The sequence below is a fragment of the Ursus maritimus genome, unplaced genomic scaffold, assembly GCF_017311325.1.
Source record: "Ursus maritimus isolate PB19 unplaced genomic scaffold, ASM1731132v1 scaffold_4, whole genome shotgun sequence".
In the NCBI taxonomy this organism is placed as follows: Eukaryota; Metazoa; Chordata; class Mammalia; order Carnivora; family Ursidae; genus Ursus; species Ursus maritimus.
Genome location: NW_024426552.1, coordinates 87,322,595 through 87,345,366, shown reverse-complemented (window position 1 = coordinate 87,345,366; position 22,772 = coordinate 87,322,595). Strand labels below are relative to the sequence as shown.

The window sequence follows — 22,772 nt, the reverse complement described above, 5'->3', positions numbered from 1 at the left end:
AGTCTTGATTGCTAAATTTGTTTTACTTTATTGAATAATTATTTTTCATACGTCTATTTTTACGTCTATTTTTTCAAGACTAATTTTTGAGAATAGCATATGGTTTATTTATAACTAAAAATAATTATTTACATTTTGTTCTGTTATTTCAACATCAAGCAGTTTATACTTTCATATTATGATGGTAATTTTGTTTCATTATTTTATCTCCCAAGTAGTTAGAGAATATTTTTAATTATACTGAATAGAATATGCTTAACATACCTTGCATATATTACAAATACAGTCTGTTGCCTTCTCACAGGAATACTTTTGACTGGGTAATAAACATTTTCCCCCAAAACCTTTAAAGACAGTGCTTAAGTGGTTTGTGGTATTTAGTAACACAGAAGCAGAATTTGAGGTAAGCCTGCTTTTTGTTTCAAGCATAGATAATTGGAGGGATTTTTCTTCTGTCTTGAAATTCATAGATTTGCAGTGATAGTACTACCCTCAATTGTTACATTTTTGGGGGAACTTGGACATTTAAATCTATATACTCAGGTCCTGAAATTTAGAGAGGGGTGATTTATAGATTTTTTTCCCTTTTATATGGTTCTCCTTGAATTTCTATTATAAGTAGGTTTGATCTTCTTATACACCTGCCGGGACTCTAATTAATTCTTTCCATCATCGTTTACTGTTGTTTTTCCTGTGACTTGTGGGATAATTTCTTGAGTTTGTCTTGAGTTTGTCTTCTGGTTCCCTTCTTTGATTTTCTGTAGTATCTAGTCTGCTAAACACTGTACTTATTACGATTTTAAATTTGAAAAGCATCATTTTTATTCTGAACAATTATGTCTGATCATATATTGTTACATTTCTAGTACTGCTTGCTTTAATTTCTATGATGCAGTATTCTATTAAATCTTATTTTAATTGTGAATGAAAATGTATTTATTTTTAAATCTCTTGATATAAATGCCTCATATGCATCCCGTCGCTCTGACTCAGCAGACTATCCTGTTGGAGTTTCTTACATTGCAGAATATTCTCAAACGTCTGACTTTGGTCAGTAAGTTTGATCAAAGATTTGAGTGTTATCTGCTCACACTGTATTTTATTATTTCCAAAAATATGGAAGATAGGTACAGAGTTAAAATAATGTGCATACTCAGAATTTCTTCTTCTAAATTGTCTCTCTGTATGCTGACAGATTTCCTGTGATGTTCATAGTATGATGAATACTACAGACAAGATGCTACAGTGCCTGGTGTTTTCTATAATACTGCCAATGGCACTTTACTGCATGTTGCCAACCCCATGCCAGTTTTTTGCTTGCTCTAGCCACTGGCATTTAAAATGGTCTTTGGTACTTCTTGGATAGATGCTTCCAAGTGGAGCCAGTGAGCAACAGTGAAAAATAATCCATCTGTGGGGAGTCTAGTGGGTTCATATTCTTTCTATTTTCATCTCCAACCTCTTTGAGTAAAGAGATTTTTGTGGAAATCAACCAAAGCGGACTCCACTTACTTCTCAGGCAAAATAACTTTACTCCGATGTAGCTCAGAAGATTGACCCAAAGTGTCTTCTTTAGCTTAATTCCACTACTGTTGAAAAGCTTTGATGTTTCTGGCTTAGGAATGGCACCGTTTCTTGGTTTGGGGCCCACATGTAAGGTTTCTTTTATTCTTATATACCCTAGTATTCATTTTTAATGGGCATATGGAACAGGGGAGAGTAGACACCTGTGCACATATATAAACATCTGGAAGTCTCAATTTGAATTAATTTTAGCAATATAAACACTCATTTTCAAATTTAAAAATCTGGCAAGAGGCACAGCAATCCAAAATGATATGTTTGCATTAAAATTACCATAGAATCCAATTAAGATATTGAAGTAATATGGTAAAGTCTAGGAAATATTGCCTCTTAATACTCAGAAATAGTTCCATAAAACCTGGCAGCATTATGCTATTTTCTCTTCTGAACTGGCAGTATGTTAATATGTAAGTGATAGCAAATGCAAAGCAAATGGTGATGTTTATGAATGTATTGATTGTATGTAACCTCCTATTCTTCAAAGTGTAATTTCAGACAAGAGTCAGTGATGTTGCAGGCACGGTAAATGAGGACTACACATTTACAGAGCTTGGTGGTGAGGGTAGAAAGGGATAAAGAAAGAGGGGTAATCAGAAGGGGGAATGAAGCATGAGAGACTATGGACTCTGAGAAACTGCAGGCTTCAGAGGGGAGGGAGGTGGGGGAATGGGATAGGCTGGTGATGGGTGGTAAGGAGGGCACGTATTGCATGGTGCACTGGGTGTTATACGCAACTAATGAATCATCGAACTTTACATCAAACACCAGGGATTTTCTGTATGGTGACTAACATAATATAATAAAAAAACATTAAAAATAAAAGTATATTTTAGCTCCTATTTCATAGAACCAAGTTTGTTTTTTACTGTTACTTTATTGTTAAATCAGCTCACTGGATTTAATTCAAAAGCATGATATTATAGAATAATACCAATCAGACTGATATTTGAAGGACCAGTTGAGCCTTCAAAAAGAAAGATAAAAATCAAAAAGAAAGATAAAATAGGAAATTGTTCGATTATAATAGTAAAGGAGACTACTGCTATCAGTGAATGCAGTGCATCAGTCTTTAGTTCAAATAGCAGACTTTCACTTCATTTGTTATTGGTTAAATACCTTCCCTTTTTGCTACCTTCAGTGTTGCTTATCTGTAGCTTTTATAGCCAAAGTTGTCAATTTACATTCAGAGAAAAGAATGGACTTGCTTCTTTTCAAACATGACCCTAAGAGAGAATCTGGCATTTGAAAAATCTGAATTAGTGACCCTATCATTTGTGGCATTTTTTTTTTATTGAGTTTACTAACCTTACTCTGAACATTTGTATTCTGTGCTTATGTTCTATTGTCTAGCAGTAACTAGCATAAATATGTAATTATATGGTTTGTTTTATTGTAATAGATTTCAAAATACTCTATTATTAAGGTGCTGTTTGAATTGTGTTTACTTTATCAACATAAACATAAAAATTGAGTCAAATTATTTGCTGGGTTAACTGCAAACCGCAAGTTATTGCAGTGTTGTCAATTTCAAAATGTTGCGTGACAATAAAAGCATTTGATTCCCTTTGTTTCGACTTGAACCTCAGAAACTTTGTGATTATTTCCTATGGTATATTAGATACAACTTTTGGAGAAGCAGTAGACATATAGTGTAGCACTATGCAAGGGCCTCACAGAACTTGAATTTCAGCAGGCTTTATAATTCCCACAGTGGCTTGTGGCTTGTGGCTTGTGGCTTGTGGCTTATTTATAGTCGGTAACTTCTGTTAAATTCCAAAGTGATTTTTTTTCCCTTCACCTAAACCTCTGCCCAACATTCACAAAAACAACTTTACAATTAGAAAATTTAAGGTATTTTATTAAAAAAAATTAGCATTCCTCATGATGCTTCTCTACTTTGAGTTTTGATTAGGTAACCCAATTATACTTTAAACTGCTGTTAGTCTATTAGGCAACAAACTTGTTTACAAACCTTGCTATTTTATAATCTGTTTTTAACTGCTTCTCAGGGTTTTAAAGACAAACTAAAGGACGTAGGATTTATCTAGCTTCCTTAGCCATCTGATTCTCCCATCTGCCTTTAGTTTCCTGCTGACCACCATTGTCTGCCTTGTCTGTGCCTTTCTCTTCATTCCCCATCTTTGCTTCTCTGCCTCTAGTGAATGGAAAGGGCAAATTTAAATTCAGGTCCAACATTCAGAGCCAGAAGACACAGAATATTTCATTTTATAATCCATGCATTAAAAAAACATTGCATTAATAATTGACAAGACATGACTGAATTACCTTGCATTTCCATGAAAGAAGAAAAGAAGGCTCCCAGGAATTCAATTGATTATTTTAATTTTTTCCCCCTGATTTTACGATTCTCTTCTTCTTGTATACCTGTATTTAACTAAAACAACATCCCTGTGATTATGTGAGAAATGTCTGTCAGATGGGTAAAAGGACATTCTTCTTAATGCTAAAGCAACTGTGAAAAAAGTCTCTTGAAAGTTTATTGCAAATGCAAAAAGCAAGTCTCTCTGGGGACTGGCAGCTCAGGTGTGGGTGTGTGATATTTTCCCCTTAATGTTTCTGAAAAGAAATGAATAGAGAGAAGTTCACTATAGCATTCTCCATATGAGCCCAGGCCATGATTTCATACCGCATATGAGCTAGAGACCATGAATGTCCTTAAGATATTATAACATTACTTTCTAGAACATGGTCTGTAACGACTAAGACAATGATGCTAACTTTCTATTGTAGTATAGTAAAAATAAAAGATGAATATAGGAACAAAGAAAAAAATTTTTTTTTCTTTTATAGTAGACATTCTTTAGTTGAAATTATAATCCATTTATAATGTGGAGCAGAGTAAATTTATAATGAAGAATCTCATGTGTCACTCATTCACTGAGTAGTAGTAGTTAATGAGCTCCTATTACATGGCTCTAGGGGATACCAAAATAAATAGACACTATTATCATCCTAGATAAGTTCAAAATCTAGTGTCAAAGAGATGTAAACAAAATTAGCATGAAAGTGGCTATATGAAATTAGTATTTTCATTGGGGAAGCTGAAGAAGTAACTATTAAGATAGAGCTTTAAAGATAAAAAGGGCAGTTTCACGTAGAAAGAATGTTTCAGAGTGAAGACATGATGTGAATAAAAGCAGAGAACTGTGGAAGAGTACAGTGATTAAGGGAATAAAGAAATGCCCAGTGTAGCTGAAAGTAATTTGCTTGGGAAGCAGTGGCTATAAGAAAAGACCAAACCAAAGTCCTGAAAACCAAATTCTTTATATGCCACCAAATCCTTGCTGGAATGTACATCATATCAGGTAGTATTTGTTGATATATCATTCAGCAGGTTATAGGTAGTTATATATTTACTAACTCCACTTTATCTTGATTTTGTGAACAATAAATACCAAGTAAATAAAAAAGAACCAGAGATTGATGTCTTTAATATCTTTACATATAGAAATCAACCACTTGGGGAATTCAGTTATTCAATATATTTTCTTGGTCCTTTGACTCTTGCCTGGCTGCATGCTCTGAGACCAGCGCCCAGCCAAGGCATGTCCCCTGGATCAGGCCATTGGCCTCCTCGTGGCCATCTTCCAGAAGTACTCAGGCAGGGAAGGCAACAGGAACAGGCTGAGAAGAAGGCGCTGTAGGCAGTGATCCAGGAACAGCTTACCATTGGCCCAAGGCTGCAGGATGCTGACATTGCAAAGCTGATGGAAGATGTAGATGGGAGCAAGGACCAGGAATATGTCACCTTCCCTAGGGGCCTTGGCTTTGATCTACAATGATGCCCTCAAGGCTGAAAATAAAACATGAAGGTGGAGATACCCGCTATCCAGCCTGCCTAAGTCAAATCCAGTGGTGGGTAATTGTTCAATAAATACTTTTCTTTTTTTTTTTTTTTTTAAAGATTTTATTTATTTATTTGACAGAGAGAGAGACAGCCAGCGAGAGAGGGAACACAAGCAGGGGGAGTGGGAGAGGAAGAAGCAGGCTCATAGCAGAGGAGCCTGATGTGGGGCTCGATCCCATAACGCCAGGATCACACCCTGAGCCGAAGACAGACGCTGAACGACTGTGCCACCCAGGCGCCCCAATAAATACCTTTTTTTTGGTCAAGAAAAAAGTATTTTCTGACAATTAATTAATACTATCTCTTGGAGATACTACTTTTCTATTAAATAAGAAAATAAGCAATTTTTTTCTGTTACCATAAGAGAATATCTCTTTTAAATATTAAACTGCTGGGCAATACCAGTAAACGGAAACTAGAAGTATTATAAATGAATTCCATGATACCACCCATCAAGAGTTTTACCCAGAAATGCAAAGGTAGCTTTGATATAAATTAATCTTATAATGTAATATTTCATTTACTGGAATAAAAATTTAGTAATGTTAAACATTCCTAATAAAATTGAGAGCAGTAAAATAATTTTGACATAATAAGAAATACACTAAAACTGTAAAGATATTAGATACAGAGAGCAAGAACTAAACTAGAATGCCTGTTAGTAAATTACTAAGAAAAATTGCTTCCTAAATTTTATTAAGGAAATGAGATATGAAAGAGAAATGAATAATATATATAGGAAGAGAGGAGATAAAAATATGATTATTTATATGTAACAATTTTTTCCTGGTAAGTCCCAAGGCATATACTTAGGTGGCTAAAACCAACATCAACAGAATGAAAATTCAAAACCATTGCTATGTTCCTGCCATCTTTATGTTAAAAAACATTCTAAAAACAACAAAGAAGTTAACAATTTGGAAACAGACTTAGCAAGATATGTATAGGTTCTTTAAATAAAATGTTAAACACTAATTTTTTTATATTTAATTGTGATCAAAAAGTCAATAGTTGCTTAGAAGTTTCATTGCCAAAAAAAAAAAAAAAAACCCACAAAAAAAACAAACAAAAAACCACCAGATAGGAGTATTAAAGAAAATACAAAGGGAAAAAAAAAATACTGATGAAACTAAAACTAGGTCAACCAGAGATGAAAGCATTTACAAGACACCAACAAATAAAATATTATGTAACTGGCACAAGAACAGTCGAACTAGTAGAGTTTAATAAACTACCCCAAATTAGATGCTGTTATAGATCAGATGGACAAAAGTAGAACTACAATATTGGTTATTTTGGAATTGGGATTTTAATTCATAGTTTTCCAAAATAATTTCAGATTCATCAAGGAGTTAATTATTTTTTAATCTACAAGAAGTAGAAACTAAAATAAAAATGAAATAGCATACTTGCCTACCAAATTAGTAAATAAATGCAACACAATACACCTATGGTAGTTAGGATAAATGAAACTGTGCACATTTCTAGAAGGAATGGAAATTCATATAGGCATTTTGGAAGACAATTTTGCAATGTACATCAAAAAATTGAAAAGTTTGGGGTGCCTGGCTGGCCCAGTCAGTAGAGCATCTAACTCTTGATCTCAGGGTTGCAAGTCAAGCCCCACATTGGGTGTAGAGATTACTTAAAAATGAAATCTTAAAAAAAAAAATTAAAATTTCATGTTAACATTAACTAGTACTTCTGATGATCAAACAAAAGATCTTATTTCAGAAATAAATTTTTATGTACAGGGTAGGGTAGTATTTTTTTAAGATTTTATTTATTTATTTGACACAGAGACAGTAAGAGAGGGAATACAAGCAGCGGAAGTGGGAGGAGAAGCAGGCTTTCCGCTGAGCAGGGAACCTGATGCTGGGTGCTGGGCTGGATCCCAGGACCCTGGGATCATGACCTGAGCTGAAAGCAGACGCTTAATGACTGAGCCACGCAGGTAAGGTAGTATTATTTTATATCATAGTATTATCTGTAATGTAATCTAAAATATATGCTTTCAAATAAATTAAAAATCATAAAAAATAATTGAAGGAAATATGACAAAATTTTAACAAAGGTTGCATTTGCAGTGGAATCCTTGACTTTTTTTTTAATTGCATAAGATTTTTGTATATATGTACAATTTTTTTTTTACAATGACTGTTGCTCTTTAAAATCAGGAAAAATTTTACTAAAACTGTAGAAAAATTAATAGAACGATTAATAACTATAGAAACTGTAAAAATTAATAGAATACTTAACAATAGAAATGGACTTTGAATTTATGGTGGGGAGGGGTGGCTAAAGAAATAATTTTTAAAGTCAGATATTATATCAGATGTATCATTATCAAAAGAAAAACACTAAAAATAAATTTTGAATTCTGAGAGTATAAAAACAAAATATAGATAACAAAATGAGTAAAGATTAAATATATATGACAGGAGGTTTAATATATATGAACTATTAACATTTTCTCAAAAATATGTGAGAAATGTAGTAAATATTTTAAACAATATATATATAAAGGCCATGAACAGACAATTCACAAAGGAGGAAATAGAAAAAAAGCATATGGATGTCTTCAACCTGGTTGATAATCAAACAAATGGAAATGACAACAGCAAGAAAGTCTCATTTTTCATATAGATTTTTTATTTTATTTTTCAAGTTTTTAAAGTTCCAGTATAGTTAACATAGTGTTATAGTAGTTTCAGGTGTACAATATAATGCTTCAACAATTCTATACATTACTCAGTGCTCATAATGCTAAGGGTACTCATTAGTCCCCATCACCTATTTTACCCGTCTCCCCACCAGTAACCATCAGTTTGTTCTCTATAGTTAAGAGTCTGTTTCTTGGTTTATCTCTCCATCTCTCTCTCTCTTTTTTCCCCTTTGCTTATCTGTTTTGTTTTTTAAGTTCTACATGGAAGTGAAATCATACGGTATTTGTTTTTCTCTGACTGACTTAACTTCACTTAACATTATACTCTCTAGCTCCATCCCTGTTGTTGCAAATGACAAGATTTTATTCTTTTTGATGGATTAATAATATCTATATCTATATTTATATTAATATATATACACACATACACATACATACCACATCTTCTTTATCCATTTATCTATCAACGGACACTGGGATTGCTTCCATAATGTGGCTATTGTAAGCAATGTTGCTGTAAACATTGGAGTGCATATCCCTTTGATTAGTGTGTTTGTATTTTTGGCGTTAATACACAGTAGTGCAATTACTGGATCTTAAGATAGTTCGATTTTAACATTTTTTTAAGGATTTTATTTTTAAATAATCTCTACACCCAATATGGGTCTTGAATTCATAACCCCAAGATCAAGAGTTTTATGCTTTACTGACTAAGCCAGCCAGGTGCCCCTATTTTTAGCTTTTTGAGGAACCTCCATACTGTTTTCCACATCGGCTGCCCCAGTTTGCACTCCTACCAAGAGTGCAGGAGGATTCCTATTTCTCCATGTCCTTGCCAACACTTACTGTTTTTTTGTGGTTTTGATTTTAGCCATTCTGGCAAGTGTGAGGTGACATCTCATTGTGGTTTTGATTTGCATTTCCCTGATGATCAGTGATGTTGAACATCTTTTCATGTGTCTGTTTTACCATCTGTATGTCTTCTTTGGAGAAATGTCTATTCATGTCTTCTCTCCATTTTTTAATTAAATTATTTCTTTTGGGGGGGGTGTTGAGTTATATAAGTTCTTTATATGTTTTGGATACTAACCCTTCATCAGAGATGTTATTTGCAAATATATTCTCCCATTCTGTAAGTTGCCTTTTCGTTTTATTGTTTCCTTCACCATGCAGAAGCTTTTAATTTTGATGAAATACCAATAGTTCATTTTTGCTTTTGTTTCCCTGGCCTCAGGAAATCTATCTTAAAAAAAATTTGCTGTGGTCAATGGTGGAGAAATTACTGCCAATGCTTTCTTCTGGGATTTTTATAGTGTCCTGTCTCATATTTAGGTCCTTACTCCGTTTTGAGTTTATCTCTGTGTGGTGTAAGCCAGTGGTCCAGTTCTACTCTTTTGCATGTAGCTGTCCTGTTCTCCCAACACCATTTGTTGAAGAAATTGTCTTTCCTGTTGCATGTTCTTCCTTTGTTTTGTTTTAAATATTTTATTTATTTGTCAGAGAGAGAATGAGAGAGATCACAAGCAGGCAGGAGCAGCAGGCAGAAGGAGAAGCAGGCTCTCTGCTGAGCAAGGAGCCCAGTGTAGGACTCAATCCCAGGACCCTGGGATCATGACCTGAGCTGAAGGCAGATGCTTAACTGACTGAGCCACCCAGGCATCCCTTGCCTCCTTTGTTAAAGGTTAATTGACCATATAATTGTGGGCTTATACCTGAGCTTTCTATTCTATTCCATTTATCTTATGTGTCTATTTTTGTGTCAGTACCATACTGTTTTTATTACTACAGCTCTGTATTATAACTTGAAACCTGGAATTCTGGTACGTCCATCTTAGTTTTTCTTTATCAAGATTGTTTTGGCTATTTGGGGTCTTCTGTGATTCCATACAAATTTTAGGATTTTTTTTTTCTAGTTATGTGAAAAATGTTTTTGGTAGTTTGATAGGAATTGCTTAAATCTGTAGATTGCTTTGGGTAATATAAACATTTTAACAACATTTGTTTTTCCAATCCATGAGCAGGGAATATCTTTCTAATTGTGCCATCTTCAATATTTTTAATTGGTGTTTTATAGTTTTCAGAGTACAAGTCTTTCACTTCCTTGGTTAAGTTTATTTCTAGGTATTTTACTGTCTGGTGTGATTGTAAATGTGATTGCTTTCTTACTTTCTGTTGCTTCATTATTAGTATATAGAAATGCAATTGATTTCTGTATATTGATTTTGTATCCTGCAAACTTACTGAATTCATTTATCAGTTCTAGTAGTTTTTTTTTTTTTTTTTTTTGGTGGCGTCTTTAGGGTTTTGTATATATAGTAGCATGTCATCTGCAAATAGTGAACGATTTACTTTTTCCTTACCAATTTGGATGCATTTTATTTCTTCCTCTTGTCTGTTAGATGTGGTTAGGACTTCCATTACTATGTTAAAATAGTGGTGAGAGTGGACATCCACTGTGTTAGGAGAAACACTGATTTTGTCACCATCGAGTGTGATGTTAGCTATGGCTTTTTCATATATGGCCTTTATTATGTTGAGGTATATTTCCTCTAATCCTGAATTGTTGAGGGTTTTTATGATGAATGGATGTTATACTTTGCCAAATGCTTTTTCTGCATCTATTAAAATGATCATGTTTTTTGTCCCTTCTTTTACTGATGTGATGTATCACGTTGATTGACTTGAGAATATTGAATCATCCTTGCGTCTTACAGATAAAGCCCACTTGATCATGGCAAATGATTTTTTAAATGTATTATTGTGTTCAGCTTGTTAGTATTTTGTTGAGGATTTTTGCATCTATGTTCATCAGAGATGTTGGCCTTGGTTTACTTTTTTTTTTTTTTTTTTTTGGTAGTGTCTTTATCTGGTTTTGGTATCGGAATAATGTTGGCTTTGTAGAATGAAGCTTATCTTTTTCTTTGCTGCATCTCAAAGATTTTGGGCCTTTGGTGTTTTCATTTTTATTTGTCTGTCTGTATTTTTTAATTTCCTCTTCACTTTCTTGGTTGATACATTCATTGTTTAGTAACATAGTATTCAACTTCCATGCATTTGTGTGTTTTCCAAATTTTTCCTTTGGTTGATTTCTAGTTTCATAGCATTAGGGTCAGAAAAGACACATAGTATTACTTCGATCTGTATGAATTTGTTGAGACTTGTTTTGTGGCCTGGTATGTGAACTATTCTGGAGAATGTCCCATGTGCACTTGGAAAGAACGTGTATTCTGCTGTTTAAGGATGTAATGTTCTGAATATATCTGTTAGATCCATCTGGTCTAATGTGTTGTTCAAAGCAACTGTCTCTCTGTTGATTTTCTGTTTAGTGATCCGTCCATTGATATAAATTGGGTGTTGACATCCCCTACTATTATTATATTACTATTGATTATTTCCTGTATATTTGTTACTAACTGCTTAATGTATTTGGGTGTCCCATATTCAGTACAAAAATATTTACAATTTTTATATCTTGTTGGATTGTACCATTTATGATTATATAGTATTCTTTTTTTTTTTTTTTTTTTTGCCCCTTGGTACAGCCTTTCTTTTTTAAAATCTATTTTGTCCAATATAAATATTGCTGGTACTCCAGATTTCTTTTTACTCCATTTGCATGATGCATGTTTCTCCATCTCCTCACTTTTAGTCTGCATGTATCTTAGATCTGAAATGAATCTTTTGTAGACAGCATATAGATAGGTCTTTTTTTCTTTTTCGTTTCTTTTTTTTTATCCTTTCTGCCATTATATGTCTTTTGATTGGAACATTTTGTCCATTTACATTCAAAGAAATTATTGATATCTGTGTATTTATTGCCATTTTTTTACTTTTTTATGTTGTTTTTTAGTTGCTGTCTGTTCCTTTCTTCTCTTGCTCTCTTATGATTAGTTGGTCTTCCTTAGCAAAATACTTGGATTCCTTACTCTTCATTTTTTTGCATATCTACTACTGCTTTTTGATTTGTGGTTGCCATTTGGTTTATATATGACATCTTCTGCATAAGCAGTGTATATTAAGTCGGTGGGTGCTTAATTTTGAACCCATTCTTACTCCCTTCCCGTCCACATTTCAGATATTTGGTATCATATTTTACTTTCTTTTATTTTATGTTTCTCTTGACTGTTTTTTTTTTTCTAGATATAATTAATTTTTTTGCTTTTGTACTTTCTATTTTTCTTACTCTCTTTTTTCCCTCTACTCATATAGTACCCTTTACATTTCTTCTAGGGCTGGTTTAGTAGTAATCAGTTCTTTTTTTTTTTTTTTAAGATTTTATGTCTTTATTTGTCAGAGAGAGAGAGAGAGAGAGCACAGGCAGGTGGAGTGGTAGGCAGAGGGAGAGGCAGGCTACCCACAGAGCAAGGAGCTGGTTGTGGGACTTGATCCCAGGACTCTGAGAAAATGAACTGAGCCAAAGGCAGATGCTCAACCAACTGAGCCACCCAGTTATCCCTGGTCATGAATTCTTTTAACTTTTGTTTGTCTGGGAAACTTTTTATGTCTCCTTCTATTCTGAATGATAGCCTTGCTGGATAGAGTATTCTTGGCTGCAGATTTTTCCCTTTCAGCACTTTGAATATGTCATGCCACTCTCTCCTGGCCTGTAAAGTTTCTGCTGAAAAATCAGCTGATAGCCTAATGGGGTTTCCTTTGTATGTCTCTCTCTCTCTCTCTCTCTCTCTTTCCCATCTTGCAACCTTTAAAATTCTTTATTAGTATATATTGCCATTTTAATTACTATGTGTCTTGGTGTGGACCTCCTTTTGTTGAATTTGTTGGAGGATCTCTGTGCCTCCTAACTCTGGATCTCTGTTTCCCTCCCAGGAAGTTTTCAGCTATTATTTCCTCAAATGCTTTTTGCCCCCCCCCCCGCCCCTCCTTTTCCTTCTGGTATCCCTATAATGCAGATGTTAGTATGCTTGATGGCGTTGCTGAGTTCTCTAAGTCTTTTCTCATTATGCAGTATTTGTCTCTCACCTGTTCAGCCTGCCTGCCTTCCATTACTCCAGCCTCCAGATCCCACTGATACATTCCTTTGCTTCCTGTAGCCTACTATTTGTTCCATCTATTGTATTTTTAATTTCATTTATTGAACTCTTCATCTCTGATACATTATTTTTTATCTCTTTGTTAAGGATCTCACTGATGTCCTCCACTCTTTTCTCAAGTCCATTGAGTATCTTTATGATCATTACTTTAAATTTCTCTGTCAGGCATATTACTTATTGCTGTTTTGCTTATATCTCCTGCTATGATTTTGTCCTGTTCTTCATTTGGGACATATACCTCTGTCCCCTCATTTTGTCTACCTCTCTGTCTGCTTCTGTGTGTTAAGAAAGTCAGCTACAGATTCTGCTCTTGAAAGTACTGGCTTTATGAAAAAGAGACCCTGTAATGCTCTGTAGTGCAGTATCCCCTGTTCACAGAACCTGCAGCTTCAGGGAGTCTTCTCTGTGTGTTGCTTGCACCCTGCTATTGTGTCCGAATTGCTTTTCTTTTCAGTCTAGTCTTCTGCAGTGACTCTTTGCCTATTGTGTTCTGTGCTTGGTCTTTGTAGTATTAGTGGGACCCAGAGAGGCCGGGTCTGAGGGGGCTTAACTGAGTGGAACTTGGGGCAGGGCAGCAGTTTTAACAAAATTTGCACTGAGCTGTTGGTTTTAGGCCAGATCCCCCAAGGCAGGCACATGGTGGAGCTGGGGGTATCTAGCTATAAACATGGGACAGTGTGAGCTTAGGGTCCTCATACTCTGCCATCTTCCCAAGCTCCTGTTCATTTATCGTATTTTTTAAGAGAGCAAAAAATTATAAAACCCAAATCTGGCACGAGTATGTGGGCATATTTTGCTGATGAAGTATAACCAGACAATCTTTTCCTAGAAGTTTGTAAACCATATAAGTCATATTGATGCCTTAAAAATCTTGCGCTTTCTGTCTCAATAATTTCACTTCTGGGCATCTTAATATAATATTCGTAAGTATTGTGAAACTTTAGTGTGTATGGTCATTACTTTGTTACATATTAGAAAAAATAAAGATAATGGATAATTAAGTCAGAATTCATTCACTTTTTACTTGCTGAAATACTATTTAATTATTAAATTGGCCAGGAAATAAACACACACCTACACACATACTATTATTACACACACAAATAATCACATATACATATATATGATTATGTAAGTGTAAACATCAGAATTCAAATAGGGTATGTACTCTATGCTTACATTTATATGAAATATTTATGTGAAAAAAAGACTAGGAGGAGATAAATTAGAAAGTATTACTTAGGTATTCAATAGGTGGTTGCAGGATATTTCTAATTTTTTGTTTTTCCTGAAATTTTGTAGTCTGGTTATATTCTGATTTTTAGATAAATTTAATAAATAAAAGGAATAAAGGGAGGGAGAAAGAATTATGTTTTATTCCAGTATACATAATTTTTATTGGATTAAGTGAATTTAAGATGCTATACTAATGAATGGTTTGAAGAAGGCAAAGAGAGTTGTCTGTGATTGTTAACTTTGCTCTAAAAAGCAGGATTAAAATTGTTCCTTTTATTTTCTCATGAAAAAGGGTAGTTCTGCTTCTATGTATTTTTCCCCTTTGTATTTCTAATAGAGAAATGTGTCTGTGTGTAGCAGCAGAGCTCTAACATTAAAAATATGCAGGCATCAGGGATATCAAAGAACTATATGGAAGAAAAACATAGTGACTTGGCTATTATTCCAAATCATCTGTTTCCTTTAGTTTGTAGCATTTTCTGAAATTTGTAAGTCTAGTAATCTAACCTAAGTTTCCACTTTTAAGTATATCTCCTCAAATGAATTTAGCTTTTAAGACAGCTCCCCAAATCGATGGTTCTTAAGCCCATATGAATTAGCACTAAAAACGTGTTTATAATTTTGGAGAAAAAGAAGATTATATATTCAAAATTTAATACAAGGGTTTTTCATTTACCTAGTATCCTTTAGTTTCTTAACACATTGAAATTATAGGCTTGCTTAACACATGGGCACAACCCAAGACCGCATCTGAAAATTGTTCTGCAAGTTTCACAGGAGAGAAGTAGGTTTTGTGATATCTAGAAGGGAAATATGTCACACACAGGGTTAACATTCAAAAAAGTTTGGCAAATTTCAAAAAGACATTTGAAAAGAGCACTAATACATTTAAAAAAAATAGTATTATTTGTCCAGTAGACACTTAGGGTGTTTCTTGGCTGAACTTTCTCTATATATGTATATCTATTAATGACTCTGGATAAATAACTTACTAAATTTTTTGTTTCTCAGCATTCTCATCTGTAAATTGGAAATAATATGTAGCTATATCTTATTAAGGGCAGTTTATAAGATAACATGCATAAAGTGTTTAGAAGAGTTTCTGGCCAAAAAAAGGGCTATATAAATATTCACTGATGTTATCACTATTATTTTTGATTGCCAGGTTATGTTGCCTTTTTTAGTAAATCTTACATTTTGGAAGTTTGTATAATGGTCAAAGCACTTTTTAAGATAGAATAATACACTTCAGTATAAATTATACCTTATATTTTAATAAAAAAGAGCATTATATTATCTCATTTTATTCTCATAATTAGATATTAAATCAGAAAAATAAATCTATTATTCATGGTATACAGTTAGTAAATGGCATATCTGGGACTTAAGTTCTAATTTCAGCATTTCTTCCCAGATACTCCACTGTGACTTTTTTGTCTGAATTTACTATGTAATCATTTAAATATATGATTTTACAAAAATAAAATTCTAAATAATTCCGGAAGCAGAGGACTCATAGAGGCAGCTGAATGTTTTTACTTGAAATCAGTATATCCAACTGTGTTATAAAAGTGAAAGCAATTTGATCATTTTGTTTTATTTAAATCTATAATCTCATGCTTGATACAATGGCCAGGAGTTGAAAGTATCAACTGTGAAAATGTAAATTATCAAAGTATATCTTAGAAGTGATGGTGTTCAGACTTACCAATCATATGGCAAATAAAAAGTATCAAGGACTGTAATTTCAGATAATTTGGAGAATTTTTCAACCATTCCCAAACTGTATATGTGATGAATTATCTGAGATATACTGCTTGATAGAGCTTCTCAGAAATACATGAGCCCTGTTTCTATAGTACCCTAGTAGCAATGGGAGATGTGGTTAGGAAGCCTAAAACTCACCCTCTAACTAAAAGACACAGAGGTTACCAGCCATCAAGTGGGCTTTGGGATATAAGTTTTACTGATGGCTATGTTCCTAGTAATCTTTTGTCAAATATAGACACACTGTCTTCAGATAAACTGCCTTGGAGAATATAGCTTTGATACCAAACCAAATGGCATCACCTATTCCAAGTTCAGTTTTAGGCCTTGGGATCTCTTGGGGAAGAAAATCTGAGTCTATCAAGTAGATCCTGAATGGGTACCTGGCCAGATACAAAGTCCAAGTCCTGCCTGGCATACACAGTTCCAGGCAAGTCAGTAAGGCAAAATGCTAGAGGGTGTGGGTGGTGAGAGTGAGTAATTTGGTATTCTTATGTCTGTAATATTCCTTCTGGGAATGGGCCAGTGAACACAGATAGATCTAAGAGGATAAGACATTTTAGCACACAGAAGCGTGGACTTTACACTGTGACCTATATATAAACCATATGTAGACCAGAACAAAAACTAGAGACTAGAAAACTAGAGAACAGGAGATTAGAAATGTTCACTCAAATGATCCTCTATTCTAGAAAGGAAATAGATATCTGAGAAGATGGTGATACATGTTGTCTCTAAAACATTGCCTCTCAAGCCACAATATAGCCATGACTCACTTGGAATCTAGTTTAAATGTGGATTCTGATTCAGTAAGTCCTAGGATTCTGCCTAGGTGATGCTAATGCTTTTCGACTGTGGACCGTTCTTTGTATAGCATGGATATAAGAGAAATGTCTAAACCTCTTTTGGACCCTCTTTCAAATATTTTTTGGAAAAGTGAGATATTAGATATCAAAAGAGATATATAGAATGTATCTCTGTGTGTCTTTGAGCTATATACTTTCACTCATTGAGCTTCCATTTAAACATCTTTAAAACAAATGATAATTCTTACCTTGTTTTGTTGTACACAAGGTTAGATATAATGTATCCATAAAATACCCAGAATAGATCCTGGCTTGTTGTAAATACTCCCCACCTAATAGTAGCTACTAGTGTAATTATTACATAAAAGAAAAGGGGAGTTCAGCTGAAGTATGTTGATACTTACCATTTGAATTCAGATTTAAAAATAGCAAAAGTGAAAGAATCTCATGACTAAAGATATACATAAAAGAGTAGCAGGGCATATGAGAATCAAATAAATATAATATTAGGTTGCATTAATACATGTTAAATATCTATGTTAAGGAACATTCTAGAGAGACATGTCTAGACCTTCCAAAGAGGTATTGTAAACTTAAAAGATACTTACCTGTTGGTAAGTTGGATTTGGAAATACTGCGATCAACTCCAAGCTTATTATTCTTATTCTGGTATGTTGACAGATGAAGTATGCCCAGAGTGGGGCAACATTGGTGGCAATTCATTCAAAAGGCATTTCAGGTGAAAAATGTTAAACAAAACAAAACAAAAACTTTCATAGAAGTTAAGAAGGTTGGAGAACAGTTGGGATAGAATGGAGAACCCTATCAAATGGATAAAGAAATAGTCTTGCCTCTATCTTAACTTCTGATGGCAAAACTGACACTAACAGAAATTAGAGGTTGGCAGGTTTATGCATAATATAAAAGCTATTTCTGATTGCTCGTGTTCCCCAAAAAGGAATCCGTTTACTCAAAAGGTAAACCCCTATTGTAGAATGTGAAAACAAATGCTTCATACCCTCTCTGCAGGGATGTTTTAGACTAGGCTTCTGCTAAAACTGCACAGTTGGGGTAGGCCCTTCAACCCTAAATTCTAACTCTAAATTCTAGTATTCTAATACAGTAGATATTAGCCAAAAAATAGTCAAGAAATACTCCCTAATTGGTTTGATAGGCATAGACAAAAATGATTGTTTCCTTAAACTTCTTTAAGAATTTAATAGTGATAAGAACTTAATAATCTGTAGTGTAAAGTTTTTTTAAATACTTGTTTGCATATTATCTCAATTTACCTTTGAAATTCATTAATTTTAATTTTTATTTCCAAACTTTCTTTTTTACTTTTCCAGTATATCTATTTACAACTTAACCAAAATTTGAGATGAAAATACACAATGTTCACATTTTGGCATTCATTTTAGAATCTTGCTGAGGTTTTGACTGATTTTTCTTTCCCTAGTATATAGTGGAAACCCTTTTATTCAGTTTTTTCACTGTTGGCATTCGTTGATTTATTGAAAAAGTCATTTTAAGTGAGAACTCTTTAAAAATAATGCATATATACCTAAATTTTATATCTATATATCAATCTACCTATATGAACCAGTGCACATTTATTTACTAATATCTGGGGTCTATTGTTTGGATTTCCACATATCCTATCTTCCTTGCATTAGTCACATTCAAATGATTTGCAGTTTTTTTAATTTCATAGTGAGACATAACTCAAGAAAATTATGAAACAATCAGAATGAAAAATGTTTCTGGATCCCCCTCCCTATTTTCCCTAACTACTACTGGGTATCAGTTAGGAATACTTTAATTGCAAATAGCCAAACAACTTACTATGGCTTACTTAAATTTCCTCATCCTTTCTTCCTTCCCTCTCTCCATCTTTTCTTTCTTTCCTTCATTCATTCCTTCTTTCCTTTGTCTTATTAAACAAGAAATCTGGAGGTAAGTGATGGGTGACATTAGGATAGTCACATTCTCTCTTAACTTCTCCTGGACTTGCCCTTATAATCAGTCACAAATGGGTGTCACAGGTCTCAACATCAGGATCATGTTCTAGAGATATCTGCTCTCTTTATGAGGAAAGCAAATTTTTTCTTATTGCCACCGATTTATGAATGGATATGTCTCATTGGCCAGAATGGTGCTGGATGACTACATCAATTTGCTAATATTTTAGCTGACTCCAACCCTTTAAAGTCTCAGAATGGAATGGTCTGGGAATGGGTGCTGGGTTAGCAAAGCAGCAATATCTGTTGATCCTATCTTTTACTAACTTGTCTTTTCTGAGTTTTTCTAAAGGTCTTGACCTAATTTTCCTAGATTCGACTACTTCTTTTCATACTCATCTTTTACTAGTATTTGTAGAAATTAAGTTGCATAATTAAAATATTATATACAATGGCAAATACATGTTTGAGAATAAATACAAATTGATTTTCACAAACATACAACTCACTGATAAGATCAGAAGTACATGGATCACTACTAGCTGGAAGAGTACAGTGTTTCCTGAAAATCAGTTGAACACATTTTAGAGGTATAATATATTTAATATGTACAGAGAGAGGCTTAAGACCCTTTTGAACCTACAAGGAGTATAATATACAAAATATTTTTAAAAATGTACATTTTACAATCCCTAATTTAAATCCAGTCTTTTAGAGTAATACAAAATAAATAATTCCACTTATCTGTGAGCTTTTCAAGGTGCTGGCCTGTATCTTATTTGACTTGTATCTCTAATAGGCAGCATGTATCCAGTACATCCAGTACATGAAAAGGTCTCACCACAAGTTGCATTGATGACAGTGATGACAATGACGATGATGATAATGATGGGATGAAGATGTTAGAATACCATATTGAGTGATATGGTACCAACTTAGTAAGAATTTCAAATAATTCTTATCAATTTCATGTTTATAAGTTCTCTATATATTTGAGTGAAGCAGTTACCACTCTCATTTGTCAGATGGAAAGTCTACTTTGGTTTGGTGTTCTAGGATTTGGTATGGTTTACTAGGCAATTAAATGCTAAAACCCACCCATTTCCTATATAATCAAACTTTCCTACATATTGCTAACAATCCTAGATTTTTTGGCTAATTGCAGAGAAGGACTACTAATGTCAAAGACAGCAAAAACATACTCTTAATCGAATACATAATAGTAAAAGTAATAGACTGTAAATATTTAAGTGGGAGGAAATGTTGCATGCTTCTTTTGTTAGAGACCAGAAAACTTGTGCCATTTCCTTTGACAAATGAAAGAGCTTCCTATTTCTGTTTGTTAACAGCTGGAGCTGATGTTACTTTTATTTTGTTGTTCCCATACTCTTTATAGCTTGAGGCAATAATTCACTCAATTTATGTGAAATTGTTGCATCACCAGTTTTGCTGCTGTCTATATATTCATGGGGTTTGGTGAAGTTCTAATTAATTAAGGATTTTTTCCCTACCTTATGTGGAATAAAGGTAGTTTTAGTTTTAAATTGTCTAAATTCAAGGTAAGTCATATACATAATATGAAATCTTTTGTCTATGTTCCTTGTGGGATTGGTGTGTGGACATTTTTAAAGCTGGCAAAATTAGTTATTCTGTAACAATTTACTTATTTCGTAATGAAAGAATTTATAGCTGCTCCGGAGGTAAAATTTTATATATCTCATAGATATCAATAATAATTATAAATGTTACAGACTTACTATAATGTTTTTACTTCTAGTTCTTCCAGAAAGCCATGTTAAGTTTTTTAAACCATAAAGCTTTATATAGCTGACAACACCCAAACCATTCAATGGTACCCATATGCTCTATCATTTAACTTAGTACTAAAATGCTGATTGCTCTGGGCAATAGTACAACTAATCAATTGTAAATTGCTTACCTTGGAATAGAATTTTCTTTAAGATCACTTTTCTGGACATCATGATGCCTAAAGACATTATAGTTAATTACGAATTTTGAGAAATTTGAGAAAATAATTCATGTATTTTCTACTGTATATTCCTGAAGTTAATTGGTAGCAATATAGTGAGATGGTAACAGGTATTAAAGAGATGAATACATGAATACATGGGAATACATGAATAAACCTTTTCATAGATACAAAAAAAATGAACATAACAAGTGACACTTTAAAAATAAAACATGAAACTCAAATATATAACTGTAATTCCTCTTAATTTCTTTAGTTCTATCAGTTAAAAGAGCAAACCATTTATCTCAGTCTTTTACATTCTGATTTTTTGTTTTGTCTGATATTGATTTGGAAATTTTCAACAGCTTGACCAGAAAATCTGCATGTGGGAAAACATAAGAAATTGACTGAAATGTCTGATACAGATCCAGAATGGATCTATATTTTATTATATCCCAAGAATGTAGAAGAGGCAGTTGACAGTTGAGATAGACCATATAAAGAAGTGTTTCTTAAAATGTGGTTTCTGGAGCTGATGAATCAAAATTTTCTGGAGTGTTTATTATAAAGCAAAAAATCTGGGCCCACCCCCCCTAGAGATTTAAGTTAGTATAACTGAGGTGTACCTGGGTATTTACCTTTGTGCATAATTTGATCTTAAGCACACTAAAGGTTTGAAAAACAGTGAAGTATCAATTCTCCATTTCCTACCATATTCTTTATTATGTTAAATACCTAGGAACTACCATTAGATTTGTCCCCATTGAAATATCCTCATTCATAGTTTAAAACTATGATATCATGAAGGATACTTCTGAACATTGTACAGAGCAGCTGTTAAGCACATTATATATCACTCAATGCTTTTTTTTTTTTTTAAGATTTTTATTTATTTATTTGACAGAGAGAAACAGACAGCGAGAGAGGGAACACAAGCAGGGGGAATGGGAGAGGAAGAAGCAGGCTCCCAGTGGAGGAGCCTGATGCGGGGCTTGATCCCAGGACTCTGGGATCACACCCTGAGCCAAAGGCAGACACTTAAGGACTGAGCCATCCAGGCACCCCATCACTCAATGCTCTTTGCGTACAAATGCATATAAGAAGTTATTTTGGAACTACTGACATGGGGGTGCCTGGGTGGCTCAGTTGGTTAAGTGTCTGTCTTCGGCTCAGGTCATGATCCTGGGGTCCTGGGATCAAGCCCCATGTAGGGCTCTCTGCTCAGCAGGGAGCCTGCTTCTCCCTCTCCCTCTGCCTGCTGCTCCCCCTGCTTATGCTCCCTCTCTCTCTGTCAAATAAATGAATAAAATCTCAAAAAAAAAAAAAAAGAATTACTGACATGAAGAGATTTTCATTAAGGATGAGTAATTATCATTTTATCATGTAGTAAGAACTGTGCAATCAGTATCTGTGTATCTTTTTGCTTTGACTCTACAGAACTGTGTTAGGTAGCCTCTAAAATGGTCTCCAATGATCCCTGCCTCTTGGCATTCATGCTTTTTATAATACCCTTCTCTCAGAAGGACTTAATGATTTAATGGACTTAATGCCTGCTTCTAACTAATAATAGGATACAGCATGAGTATTGGCGTGTCATTTCTGATATTAGGTTATAAAGTGAATGTGGCTTTTGTTTTGGGTGCTCTCTTTCCTTCTCATTCTGAGGAAAGTCAAGAGCCATGTTGTAATGTGCCCTGTTGAGAGGCCCACATGGCAAGGGATTGAAGGAGTTTCTAGACAACACCTAGTGAGGAACTGAGGTCCTTATCCAACTGCCCACAAAGAACTGTACCTTGTCAACAAGCATGTGAGCGGGCTTGGGAACAGAACCAACTCTGGTCATACTTCAGATAAGATCACAC

General features: G+C 34.0%; 1 protein-coding gene and 1 pseudogene across 1 annotated transcript in view; both read left to right on the top strand.

Moving 5' to 3' along the window:
* NAALADL2 (N-acetylated alpha-linked acidic dipeptidase like 2) overlaps positions 1-22,772 on the top strand; it is a 1,239,935-nt gene that overhangs the window by 360,810 nt on the left and 856,353 nt on the right. The gene's annotated exons all lie outside the window — the stretch shown is intronic.
* On the top strand, positions 961-5,507 carry LOC103676201 (annotated as a pseudogene).